At 45.2% G+C, this 12705-nt stretch overlaps 1 protein-coding gene and 1 long non-coding RNA gene across 2 annotated transcripts in view; one reads left to right on the top strand and one right to left on the bottom strand.

Annotated features, from left to right (window-relative positions):
- LOC111926757 (uncharacterized) overlaps positions 1-12705 on the top strand; it is a 63572-nt gene that overhangs the window by 34397 nt on the left and 16470 nt on the right. Inside the window, exons 2-4 of the long non-coding RNA XR_015280978.1 lie at positions 1307-1455; positions 3381-3480; positions 10584-12244. This is a non-coding gene — a long non-coding RNA (uncharacterized LOC111926757). The remainder of the gene's footprint in view (positions 1-1306; positions 1456-3380; positions 3481-10583; positions 12245-12705) is intronic.
- The window catches only part of TAGAP (T cell activation RhoGTPase activating protein), a 36646-nt gene that overhangs the window by 23821 nt on the left and 120 nt on the right, over positions 1-12705 (bottom strand). The window lies entirely within an intron of this gene.

Raw genomic sequence — 12705 nt, 5'->3', positions numbered from 1 at the left:
ACTACATGTGAACTGGCTTTAAGAAGAAATTAATAAGAATACATTTATGTCTTTCTGATCTTTTTCGGTCATCTCTCTCTGATAAGTCACTTCTCAGCAGACATGAATAGTATTGATGGGAAGCAGAAGATGCACTTTGTCCATCAGTAAGACAAATACCGCAATTGAGGCTGAATCAGTAGGTGCAGCCTTTGTTATTTCCCACCCCTTCAGACCAATAAATTAATTCATCCCCTGACTAATTTAAGAAATGTGGGGTTTACAAAGTAGTACCAACTTGTTTGAATGTAGGAGGAAAGCAAAAAGTCAGTGAGGAGCTGTGGCCTGACTGACCTGTGTGTGGGCTGGATGTTTTGCCTGTGAGAAGAGAAAGGATGTTCAGGGGTCTTTGCAGTTTAAGACTGTAGCAGAAAGTTTGTCAGAAAAGTTGGTGTATTTTCTTCCCCAAGAATTTAGAGCTTAGGCTGATTATTTTAGCCAAGGAAAGTGTCTTTCTAAGAAGCAAACCAAAGTTTTTGGGCCCTGGAGAATGATCAAAGTCCCTTTCTCCAATGCTGACACAAAAAGGAAAATTAACCTGGTTTGTAGTGGTGTTTTTCTAAATATGCAGCACAAGTACCTGGGCAGGACACAGGAGGATGCCATAATTTTTACTACATGTATGAGTTTAGATGCATGCATGCAGAACAGTTAGAGGAAAAAAAAAACCAAAAGCCTGACAGAAAAACAAACAGCAGGTGCCAGGAATATTGTATTTCATAACCCATTCTGTGACTGCTAGGGTACAGAAAACCCTTCCTTCTGTTACTACAAAGGAACTGTCCTGGCCCACTGGGCCAAAGCTTTGCTAAGAGTCTCTAGTCAGATTGATTTACACACTAGATTGCAACACATCCAGCTGGCACCTGTTTACAGTGGCAGCATTTTCTGAATTATGGTCTACAGTGTCCTAGATTCCTGATGCATTTTTTTGTGAAGATAAAGAACTTTAAAACCATCATTCCCCTCAGACTGCCTGGTCTCCTCCGTGTTCCACTTTCCTGTGAAGCTTACAAAAAACAAGAGCTAGGACCCTGAAATTGAGAAACATTTATGATATGCAAAGCAGATGAAATGCATTTAAATGTTGAACTTAACCTTTTTTATACTATGGACTTGCCTGGAGTTATGCTAGCAGTCCTCCTCATACCAAAACTGTCCAGGCAAATTCCCTTTCTGCCTTTAGTGTCCTCCTGAATGATTATATTTCAAAGTTTCTTCAAAATAAAGAGATATTCTGGCTCTCACATTTCCATTTGTTTCAAAGGCTCAGCTCATCAGATAGCATCTGAACCAGAGACTGTATTGCCAGAGCCTAAGTGGAGAAATCCAACCAGAAAAGTAGAGCTGGAGGAGGAGGAAAGCTGCCTATGACTGAACTCGTGGGGAAGAGCAATGGATATTGATGATCTTAAGGTGAGCACAGGTTTTATGGAAGTTGATCTCCTAAAGTGAGAGCTTGTGCCCTTCATGTATATCAAGAAACATCAGATGGCTGATTTGAAACTCACTGATGAATGCTTAAGTATTAGATTCACTGAAAAGTTGTCAAGCTCTAGAACAGGCTTCCCAGGGAAGTGGTGGAGTCTCCATCCCTGGAGGTATTCAAAAAATGTGTAAATGAGGCATCTGGGGACACAGTTTTTTGGTGGGCTTGGCAGTATCAGGTTAAGGGTTGGACTCAATGATCTTGGAGGTATTTTCCAACCTCAATGATTCTTTGATTCTACAAAGAGTGAGTTGACTGTTTTGATAAGGAAGAGTTACTGTGTCAGTATGTAATGTATATATAGAAAGGCTGGGTTTATGGTCCGAGGGTGGGCACACTTGATTGACTCTGCTGTTGTTGATCTCACCATCAGCATGATTATTACTGACCTTGCTTATTATAGCACAGGGCCTGGGGCTCAGCCAAATCAGAGCACCACAGGTGACACAGGGACCAGCTTTCTGCCTGGTACAACAGGTACCTGAGGTCTGTGCAAGGAGAAGGTTACCAGGTTATCAAATGAAGAACCTGCTACCAGTTTCCTGGGAAATGTTTTTATAACCTAAGCATAACAGCCTGAAGAGCTGTGCCCTGAGCAGGCTCTCTGAAGTTAGGATGTGAGCAGGTTCCCTGGGGCCAGGGACATGCCCTTTAGCAAGTCCAGGCTGATGAGCCAGGTGCTGAGGACAAAGCTATGGCTGCTTGTTGGTGCTGCTACCCCCAGCCACCTATCTAGATGTGAGCCTCCAGCAGGGCCACAGTGGTAAATCTGCTGAGGAAAAATACATGAGGTTCGTCTCTTCACAAAATGAAGGGAAGATTGAAGCTTTAAAAAATTACTTCTGCACCATGAAATTTTAACTGAATGTAAAATTTTTTCACTAAATAAAATAGCATCTCTTCAGCTGAAGACCAGCTATTCAAAATGTGAGACAACTTCATACACTTCTTCCAATTTCAGGACCAAAGTTCCCAGCAGCCTGCCAAAAATAAGATTTTGAGCAGCTGTTCTTAAGAAATCGAGCTCCTTTCAAGTTTCTTCTTCAAGCTAGCTCCAAAAATACCCATTTGATTAGTCTGGTGTGGGTCAGAAGCAGAGTTGCAGATTTACCCAGCTCACCTGCGGTTGGCTCAGCATGGCTCCAAGCAGAGACTTTCACTTTCAGTTTGGCTCTGAGCTCACTCATGCAGAAGTTAAACTTTGAGAAATCCCCAAACACAAAGCTGAGCCACAGTGCTACAATTAGTCAAGTGCAGGATTTTCCCATTGCCTGTTTATAACTGACTACAAAGCTTCTTGGGGTTTTTTGTTATTTTTCAAGAAACACTTAAAATGGGGGGGTTTCAGGGATTATTTTTAGATATATGAAGAATATATATATATATATATAAGAGGTAGGAAAATTAATTTTACTTGATATTTGTGAGACATGATCAATAGGGTTTCTGCTGATTGCTGGGTTTCTGGGAAGCTGTGATCCAAAGTCACCATAGGTCAAACCTTACAATGGCAGAAAACCTTGTAACTGTGTGGCTGGCTGTAGTTAAATATTCCTGCTTGCCCAAGAAACTCAGGAATTGCCTCTCTAGAGGCATCAGGATGTGTTTTGTCCCGTTAGATGCTTGTTCTTTTGCCATCCTGCAAATGGGCCTTAATTTTTGAAATGGAGCTCTGGAAGTGACATATCAGAGTCATGTTCTGAGCTGGGAGAAGGGCCAAGGGTGAGATCTGGCCTGGGCCTTACAGAGCTACATAAACAACACTTTGAAGAGGATGATGGAACTGTGCTTAGATGAAACTGTGGGATGAAGAAATGGCAATCAGAATAAACTCTTTTTTTTTTTTCCTTAGGAAAACAGGCAACATGAACACAGATGTTCATCCACAAGGCCAGGAAATAGCTCATGGAATCATCTAGTCTGGCTGCATGTCCACACTGGAATCTCATCTGGTTAGTCTTGGAGCAAACCCAGCCAGGAGTGTGTGGTTCACTGCAGTTCAAACTTTCACAAAGGCTTATTAACAGCATTGTTATTTTCATATTCTATTTTTCCCAGTTTGCACAGCTACCTCTTCTCCTAACACCAATTTCACCTACTTTCAAGAGCCTCATCTTGCAGTTGTTTCCCCTACATGAACACATCCACATACAACCTGAGTCATCTTCTGATCTTCCTTTTACTATGTTACCCCCACTGATATCCTTCAGATTCATTCTGCAGGGCTTTCTCAAACCCTTCTGCAGTTTTTAAGGGTTCTTCTTTCTGCAGTTTCATCATGTTTCCAAGTCCTTTAAAAAATACAGACACCAATGTGTCAGACACTCTTCAGTCCCACTGTTTCAAACACTTTTCTAACTTAATTTCCTTACTTCTGCTAATTGCTTTATATATACCCAAAAGTCACATCAAGCTTTGAGTATATAAAAGCTTCCTTACAAGTGGTTGTCTGGGTAACAAACACCTGAAAGGTGCTTTAAAACAAGTTACCTGTTCCAGTTTCCATCATCCACCTTAATTAAAGCATGATATGGAGCATGAACACTCAGAGGATAAAAGAGCTATGCTATTCCTCAGGAAAGCTGAGGCCAGGTGCCATGGTCCTGGTCACTGGTGGACAGGTCTGTCCAGAGATGCTGTGGACCTTTGGCTGCAGGAGAGGTGGGGACAGCTTTCCCATGATTCTGGGGATGCCAGGACCCCCAGAAACTTTACACCTGCCATCTCAAGGAAAACCAAATTCATACCTGAGCAGAATAATGTTGATAAAATTCCTGTATACAGAGTATAGAGATTGACTCAGAGAATAGAGAAGCCTTTTTTACCAAGAGCATTTTTAAGAGCTTGCACACAGTGGCTGCACAGTGAGGACAGGATTAAGGCATCCTCCTGGATGAATTTTGTGGGGTCAGACAGTACAAGAGGCTTAGAAATACATTAGTTGACTATATATATATTAATTTTTTCTGGATTATATTGTTTACTAGGAAATAGATGCAATGAGTTTGGCTAAAATCCCTCCTCCTAGCCAGAGATAGGCAACTCAGTGAGATTTCATTTTCACACTAAAGTAAGTGGAATTTTTTTTTTTTTTATGGCTGTAACTGATTTAAAATTAAATAATCCATCCACTGATGTATGAGTGTTGCATGGGAAGCACCAAGACATACTTTATCCTCCCCTGGGAGCTCCTCAAGTCCCTTGCTTGTCACTGGATGCTTGAAGTCTAAGCAACTGCTATTTCTTTCGTATGCCAAAACCAACAGCATCTCCTCAGGCCACGCCTTTATGGGATTCATTAATTTCCATGCACATGTCTCTTCTTATTAACCCACCAATATATGTGGAGCACTACTGTGGCTGGACTCCAGCCCTGGTTCCTTCAGTGCCTGGGTTTTAAAAGATCTAACTGTAGGCTGGGGGCCTGCCACTTAGTTTTCAAGTAGGGGACAATAGGAAGTGACTTCTGCCTGGGATCAGAGAGAAGAGGATGGTGTTTGAGACTGTAACAGGTCTGTGCTGCCACATAAAACCCAAATACGTGGTCCTGTCTGCAGTACACCAGGGGCCTCCGTTGGCTTGGGTGGCCTACAGACACCTGCACTTGCCCTGAATGGAAGGAAGGACATTCACCTCTGCAAGCTGTGGGTCCCTCCATGGCTGCAAATCCTCAGGCGAACTGGGCTGAGACCAGCTCGGAATCTTGTGCCTCCCTCATGCAGGGTTAAGAAGTGCAGATGCATTTTCTATCTCATTGACACCTGGCTCCCACACCAGGTAACACTCACATTTTCAGGGACCTCAAAGAGAACAGAGTCAGAGCAACACAGTGGGAAGCATGCCTCCAAGGCATAAGAAGGTTCATCAGCCAGCTGCAGCTTCATCTGCTTGTTGCCTGCCTAGCTCTCTTCCTCAGCAGGGCAGGTGACAGATGATGTGTGGAATGAAAAACACGGATGATGCTCCAGTAATCCCCTTCTCTCATGCAACAAGAGCACACCCACATACACACTGCTTCCTCCCCAGCCCTTGCTCGCTGTGCCAGCTGAGTGATAGCAGGGAGCTCAGGACTGCTGAGAACTGCAAAGGTTTTGCTGCTTTGGTTGACATTTAACTATTAACCAATTTTGTGGAGACTGAAGGGAAAGGTGCTGTTTGTGGGAGGTGATATGTAGAAAGGAGAAAGAGTAGGAGTAGCAGGTGTCATGCAGTAAGAGCTGAGCGTGTTTACCCATTTTGACCTTGACTGTCTTAAGGACAGAGCCCTTCTGGGTCCCCCACAGCCATGTGAGGCTACAGGCACCCATGCTTGGCTAAACCTGGGAGCTAAGTATTCCTGGGCCTGGTTAGCAGGAGATTGCCTGACAGTAGAGGCATTGCATAACTGTGTGACTGAACTTAAAAACCCTGCCAAATGTGAGACCACAGGCAGAGAGTGAAAGGAAACCCTCTGGTTCCACTCTTGCTGGTGACAAAACAGTCCATACAGACTGACATCATGGCACAGTTCAAAACTGATCTCCAAACAAACCTGGAGATGCCTCACTCTGATGAGACTTTCCTGGTTCTCCTAGTATTAGAAAACACCAAAGACTCCCTGCCATGGAACAGGCACTGCCTCAGGCATACCTAAGGAAGGGAAGGATGAGTGTTACATGTCTCAACTCAGCCCTGGGACTTCTCATAGCATTGAGATGGCCCTGCAGCCCATTGTGTTCCCTGATCTCAGAGGTTCCCATTGCCACTGGCATAAGTGGGCTGCACAAAGACACACCAAGTGCCTTTGCATTAGGGTAACAACAGGACTCAGCTCTCATCTGCTTTTTAGTCACCCATAAATCTCAGTATTCCTCCCTGGGAGGATGCTGAGGAGGACAACAAAGTGAATTTTCTCTGGGCATGCAGGAAATCATGAGGGACTGGAAGTAATGAGGAAAAGAAAAATGCCAGACTTTCCTAAGCCTGAAACATTTAGTCTGGCTTTGCTCTGGCTTTAGCTTGGAGTCCCACCTAAGTCAGCTCAGGGCACTGGAGAGGGTCTATGCAGATTAGCAATGTCCTTTCATGTCTGGAAGTGGAGAAGGGAACTGTGGAGACCAGGGCTGCACTGCTGGCACAGCTGGGCCCTGCCCACACCCTGCACTCAGGGAAGAAGGTGGTTCTTCACAGTACCCTCACCTGATGACTGTGGAGATGCTAAACATTGACAATGGCAATACTGGCTCGACCCTGGTTCTGTGGTGACCTGGCATGGGGCAGTCCACATTTTTGCTGCTCAAGGCTATCACCCTGCCAAGCAAAGGAGACCTTATCCAAGCTGCCTGCTGGGGATGTCCAGCTTGTGTCAGTTTCCAGATGGTGTCAAGATGCTTCTGGCCTGGGCCGAGTTGTGCTGTGCTGGGAACACCTGAGCAATTTCTCAAAAGGACAATCCTGTTTGAGTGATGGGGAAAATCCTTGACAGCAACATGTTTGCTAGCAGAGCAGATGCCCTGCTGAGCCCCAGGAGGCCTCTGGAGCTGCCTCATGCCACAGAGGATGGGAGGGTCCTGGATGAAGGCTCTGGAGTGCCCATGGTGGCAGCGGTCTGCATGTCTGGCACACTGCTGGCTGTGCTGCCCCCCCTGCAGCAGCAGCACGAGGGGGATGGCAGGCATGAGTGTCAGCCTCGGGACACCCACAGCATGTTTCCTTTCCAGCAGCAGACAGGATGTTAGCTGTCATGGGTGTTAATTAGCCGCAACACGATGCTCCTGATTTCCATCAGTGCATCTTTCGGTTTGAGACTCTCTCTTCTCAGACACAGTTTTTAACAGGGTCACAGCACTGAAGCCCCCATCCCTCTGAGGTCTCCTCTGGGTGCAACTTTTTTTTTAATTATTATTATTTTAATGAAGAATCCTGTATTCTACAAGCATCCCATTAGCACCACTGGACATTTATGAAGTTTGTCCAGAGGTCCACAGTGCTGACGGACTCAGCTAAGTCCTAGGCAACATTGCACATGCTGCTGCATTCCTTGTGGCACATAAATAGGAATAGCTCTGTGTGTGCAGAAAGGTCATGAAAACCTTTTCTGGCTTACCTCAGAGTTACATTTAGAAGTAAAATTAAATGATTAACTGTTTAGAGATAAGCTGATTATGACTAAGGCTTGGACACATAATAAAAGTTATGCTATTTTAAACAAGATGTGCTGGTGGAAGTACAGGTTCTGCCCTGTGTGGAACAGCTGTTCAGGTCAGCATCTGTGAGGTCAGCATCTGTGAGGACAGCAGCTGCTGCCCAGCAGCTTGTGGCTTGGGTGTGGCTTGTCATTGGCCACCTCATGAGCACTCTGCTCCCACCAGTCGGCAGGTGAAACAGAGCAAGTGAGTGCTCCCAGGTTTATCTCCAGTGAGAAGTCTCCAGCTTACTTCAAGCTCCATCACACAACACTGCAATACAGAATAGCAGAACTGGAACCAGAGCACCCACCAGCCTGTTCCCTGTTTATAACTCCCAGACAGGGAATGATGTTAAGTGGGAACAGGGCAGTAACTCCTGAAGACCCTCCAGTCTTTTTAAAGCTGTGTGAATGCCTCTATGGTCCACTGCAATTGAATTGTTTTTAACCAACCCACATGAGAAGCTGGATACATTATTCTGTGGTTATAAATAGGCCTGTTTTCACAAAACTCCTTCTCAGGGAAATTGCTCTTAATTAATATGAAGAACTTTCACTTATTACTTGTATTATAAAAAGAGAGGGCTCTTGCATGTATCTGAGTCCTGTTATGCTTAGAGTTAATACAGAGACAAATCTTACCCTGAAAAAACCTCATATTTTGGGTTTACTCCAGGTCTGTGCAGTCCCTGATTGTCTTATACCTACCTCCAAATTAATCAGCCCCATCACTGTGTTTAGTTCTTAACTTCTCCTTTCCTCACCATATCCTTATCCTTATGACGAGAAGCAGCATTATTAACCCTCTGTTACAGATGGAGACTTGTGGTGCAGAGGTGAAATGTCTTGCTGAAGGTTGTCTGAACCACAGCATGGGGTGGATGCCCACTCTTCCCCCTAAAAAGCAGCACCCTGCCTGCTATGCCTCCTTTCAGCTGGTCCTGTGATAGTATCACATTTTTCTTCATTAATTTCCCATCAGACAGTCTATGAAAGAAACTCAGAGAACTCAGAGAACTGTTATCAGCTGGTTACACAAGGGAGCTAAAACATTTAGCTAGTACAAGTGCACAAAGGGTGAAAAATAGAAGTTAGTTCAAGTGAATGAAGAGAAAAAGTGAAGGGCAGGAGCAGTATGGATGTCAAGGAGTAATGGGAGGGTATGGAAAGGAAATCGAACTTCAAGCTGACCCATGAAACTCCGTGGTGTTACCAGCAACCTCACTGATTTCACCTTCAGAAATTGTGTTTTGCAGTAACCTTCACTTGACTCATTGACACCTGCCCACTTCAGTTCTGTGGCCGGCCAGAAACCTTCCTATCTCGCTTAACCACAACCTTCCACGCAAGGGTCTCTGCTGTCAGCCCCCAGACTCTGCATGACTCACCCCCTCTGCATCTCTGCAGGCACTTGCCTGAGCTTTCTCAGCTTGCCATGGCAAGAATAAAAAGGCAAATAAATGGGGTTGCATGATGACAGGAATCAGATCTTCAGTTTACTGAAGGGATGAGATCCAGCATCTCTGCAGGAGAGGTCAGCACATGCTGTGCTTCCCTGCTTAGACCTGGCTGCCGGGGCCCGAAAAGGAGCCAGGGTAACACAGAAAAGACCACACAGAGCCCAAGCTCCCCCACTCCTTGTTCTTCCAGTGTGAAGAACACCCCCCCCAAAATTATGTTTCCCTCCACAGGGAAATGCAGTGCTAGCTTCATTATCAGGCTGGAAATCAAGAGAGTTATTAGTTAAATGACTTTCCCAAATGTCACACTAAGGGCTGCAGATAAGACCTGCTTCACTCTCCTGAAAGCCAGTTGACCATTGTCTTCAGTACCCTGCTCCTCTCAGCTCCTGCAATTGCATCTGCAGTCACAGCAAGGGTTGGTCTGGGTCCACTGACATCTCCAACATGACATGAGTGGAAAACTCAGTGAAAAACCTGTGGGATAGGAATCCTGTCCCCATGAATATTTGAAGAGGATGCATGTTAATTAATGTCATCCCTGTCAGGAGTGGGCAATGAAGTTAGCACCAAATTAGCAATATGCAAACTCAGCCCCAGAGGTACACAAGATGTCTGGTACAAATTAAACATCAACTCTCAGAAAATATCCTCTAGAAATCCCAAGGAATAAGTTTCTTTATGGCCTCAGTTTATTATGGAGGATATTTCTTTTAAAGCAAAAGGTTTGCCTTCCTGAAATTTGTCATTGGTAGTTTTCCAACATAAATCCAAGGGATTTCTGATTGGCCTCTTCTGGTTAATAACCAGAAAATAAGCACAGTATTATGCTTATGTTACCTTTTCCTAAGGCTACTGATAATTTCTCAATAGGTTCAGAAACCAGACACTTCAGTGACTCTTATCTCACAAGCCAACTCTTCATGCAATGCCTGGATCTGCACAAATTGATTAGAATATAACCTGTGTGAAAGATTTGGTTTTAGTGATGGATGACACCAGCTTCTAAACCACTGAACCTGCAGGATGAATAAATTAATCCATTTTCTGGAAATTACTTATGGTACAGTCTCAACAATCACCTGCATTAGTCCAGTCTAGTTGTTTATGAAGTTCTGAAGGGGAAAGAAAAAAATCACATTTAGACTGAGAACAGTCAGGACTGGATGGTTCACGGTTTGGCAACCAACCCACAAAGGCTATTGCTGCCATGAGAAATTCATCTTCACTGTGTAGTGGCTATGCAGTGTTCCAGTAAGTGGTCCATGGTATATGCAGAGCTTACAGCCTGCACAGAAAGAAAAAATCAGGGAATATTTAACCTGTGACTCTCTCCATCCTGAAAGGTGACAGCTTTATGAAGGTGGGTAATAATTCTACCTTCCTGCTGTGAAGTGTAATAGAGGCTTTTCTTTTTATGTTTCTATAGGTCCAGCAGCTTTAGACCATGTCTGCAGACAGCAAGTCTGGAGTGTTGCCCAAGATCGCAGCATTTTTTGAGACACAAATGACATTTTTCATTTTAAGGCTGATTAGAGTGTGCTGATCACAGACACTCAAAAATCACTTTTCATAGGGCCTTGTGGGCCTTCTCCATTGCTTCATGTCACAGTGAAGACACCAGTGACTTGGTCAGGAGATTGTGAGGACTGTGTGTGCAGCACAAAGTAAAATTGGTCTGACCTGACTTTCACAACTTCTGCACCTCAGAGGTTTTGTGTACTTGTTGACTCCAATGTATTCAGTAGAAATGATACTTTATTTTGTAAGATGAGCTGATTGAAGGCCTCGGTGGCCATTAGTGCTGTGAGGCAGATGCTGAATAAACTGGGGCTCTGTCCAGGCTGCTGGGATTAGCTCTGCTTGAGGGATAGGCTAAGTAGGCAGCCACCCCCAGGAGCAGAGTGTGAAAACCATCACAGCTCTCCTGCCCACACTGCCTGGAGAGGATGTGGAGGAAAGACTCAGGGCAAAGGGAGGTGGCAGCTACTGCTGAACCACCGCTTGGAGGAGCAAAATTAGGTGCTGGCACAAGCTGCAAATTAGCTGATGGCACCAGCAACAATGTGGATTAGACCACTGAGAATGCTCTGCAGGAGCTCTTGATAAATGCTGCCTCCTGCAGAAATGAGAGGGGAGGCCCATACTAAGCATGAAGTAAGGATGAGGCACTGCCCAGCACGCTCTGTTCTCATAGACAGATGTCCAAAAACCAAAGCCAGAGGCTGAAGGATGGAGGAACTCAGCGCTGGACAAGAGGCACAACTGCCCCTCCAGCTCATCATCCACATCACCAGCTAACACAGGGATGCTGCTGTCTCCTTCCTATAGTGACATTTACAGCCCCTTTTTCCTGCAGGCTGTAGCTATTGTAGGGAGAAGGGTAGGATGGGGTGTGTGATAGTATTTTTCACTTGTAACACCTACCAAATTGTGGCATTAATGAAAACAGAGCAGTGAGTCCTAGGCACTCATTCAGTATTTGAGTTCCTCCTGTCCTCCTGGGCTGCAGGATGATTCTGGGCTCTGAGATGGAGCCGTATGGCAAGCCAGGAGGTGTCACACAGAGCCACTTCACAGACTCCAATCAGGAATGTTTCCAGCAAAAGAAAAATGTGTTAAACTCAGCCGTTCTCACAGTCTGACAGCTCCTGATGTTCATGTCAAGCAATGAATGCAAAAAAATGTGCTCTCTCTGAAGAGAGACATAACTGCTGAATAATTAACAAGCGCTCACACAGCACACCTTGCCCCCTTCTCCATGCAAGGAGTGCTCCAGGCCTCAGATTTTTGAAAGAGGAAGACCCAAGATATTTGTGCCCTTTCTGCCTTTTCCCTGGAAGATTTTTTTTGCAACACATAATGAGCCCAGTTGCAACACCACCGTGCCCAGTTAGCAGTGCTGTTTGACTAACAGCACTGGGTTTATTTGAGGGGAAAGCAGGGCATTGCAGTGAAATAGCTGCAGTTCAAATAACAGTGTTCTGCTTATTGGAAACAGTTTAATCAAGGAAGGAGGCTATCATCAGCAGGTTAGCCTCTAACCTGCCGTCACTAGCATCAGCAGGTATTTCCCATTGGTTTGTGTAGGTAAGTCATGACCTGTCATAAAACAAAGCAGTAAATGCTATCACAAGCAACTCTTCTGCCTATTTAGGAGGCTTTTCTATCCAAAGGAACGGAAAACAGGAGGAAAACAAAGAATCAGAATGTACCAATGAGAAACTGCCAATGGGGACTTCTCAACAGCATTAGCAGAAGCTAATATGAACCAGGAGCCAGCACTGGCAGCCCTTGCCATGGGGTGGGAGAGATGGAGGGAAGAGGCTTATCTCCTGCTGGGCTTGCACAGGCCTGCTGGGAGGATGAGAAGAGCAGCTGGGTGCAATGCCAGGAAGTGCAGCTCCCACCACCTCTCCCACCCATCCCATTTATACCAGCAGCCCCCACTGCAGTCCCAACTCTGCCAGCTCAGTCACCCCAGGCACCACAGGTACACTCCCTCACCTGTGACTCACCTGGGGTCCTCTAGTGCAGGACACTGACAGCAG

Source organism: Cyanistes caeruleus, chromosome 2 (genome assembly GCF_971803275.1).
Source record: "Cyanistes caeruleus chromosome 2, bCyaCae1.hap1.1, whole genome shotgun sequence".
Taxonomy (NCBI): Eukaryota; Metazoa; Chordata; class Aves; order Passeriformes; family Paridae; genus Cyanistes; species Cyanistes caeruleus.
Note: the sequence above shows the minus strand (reverse complement) of the source record. Positions and strands in the feature narration are given on the sequence as shown.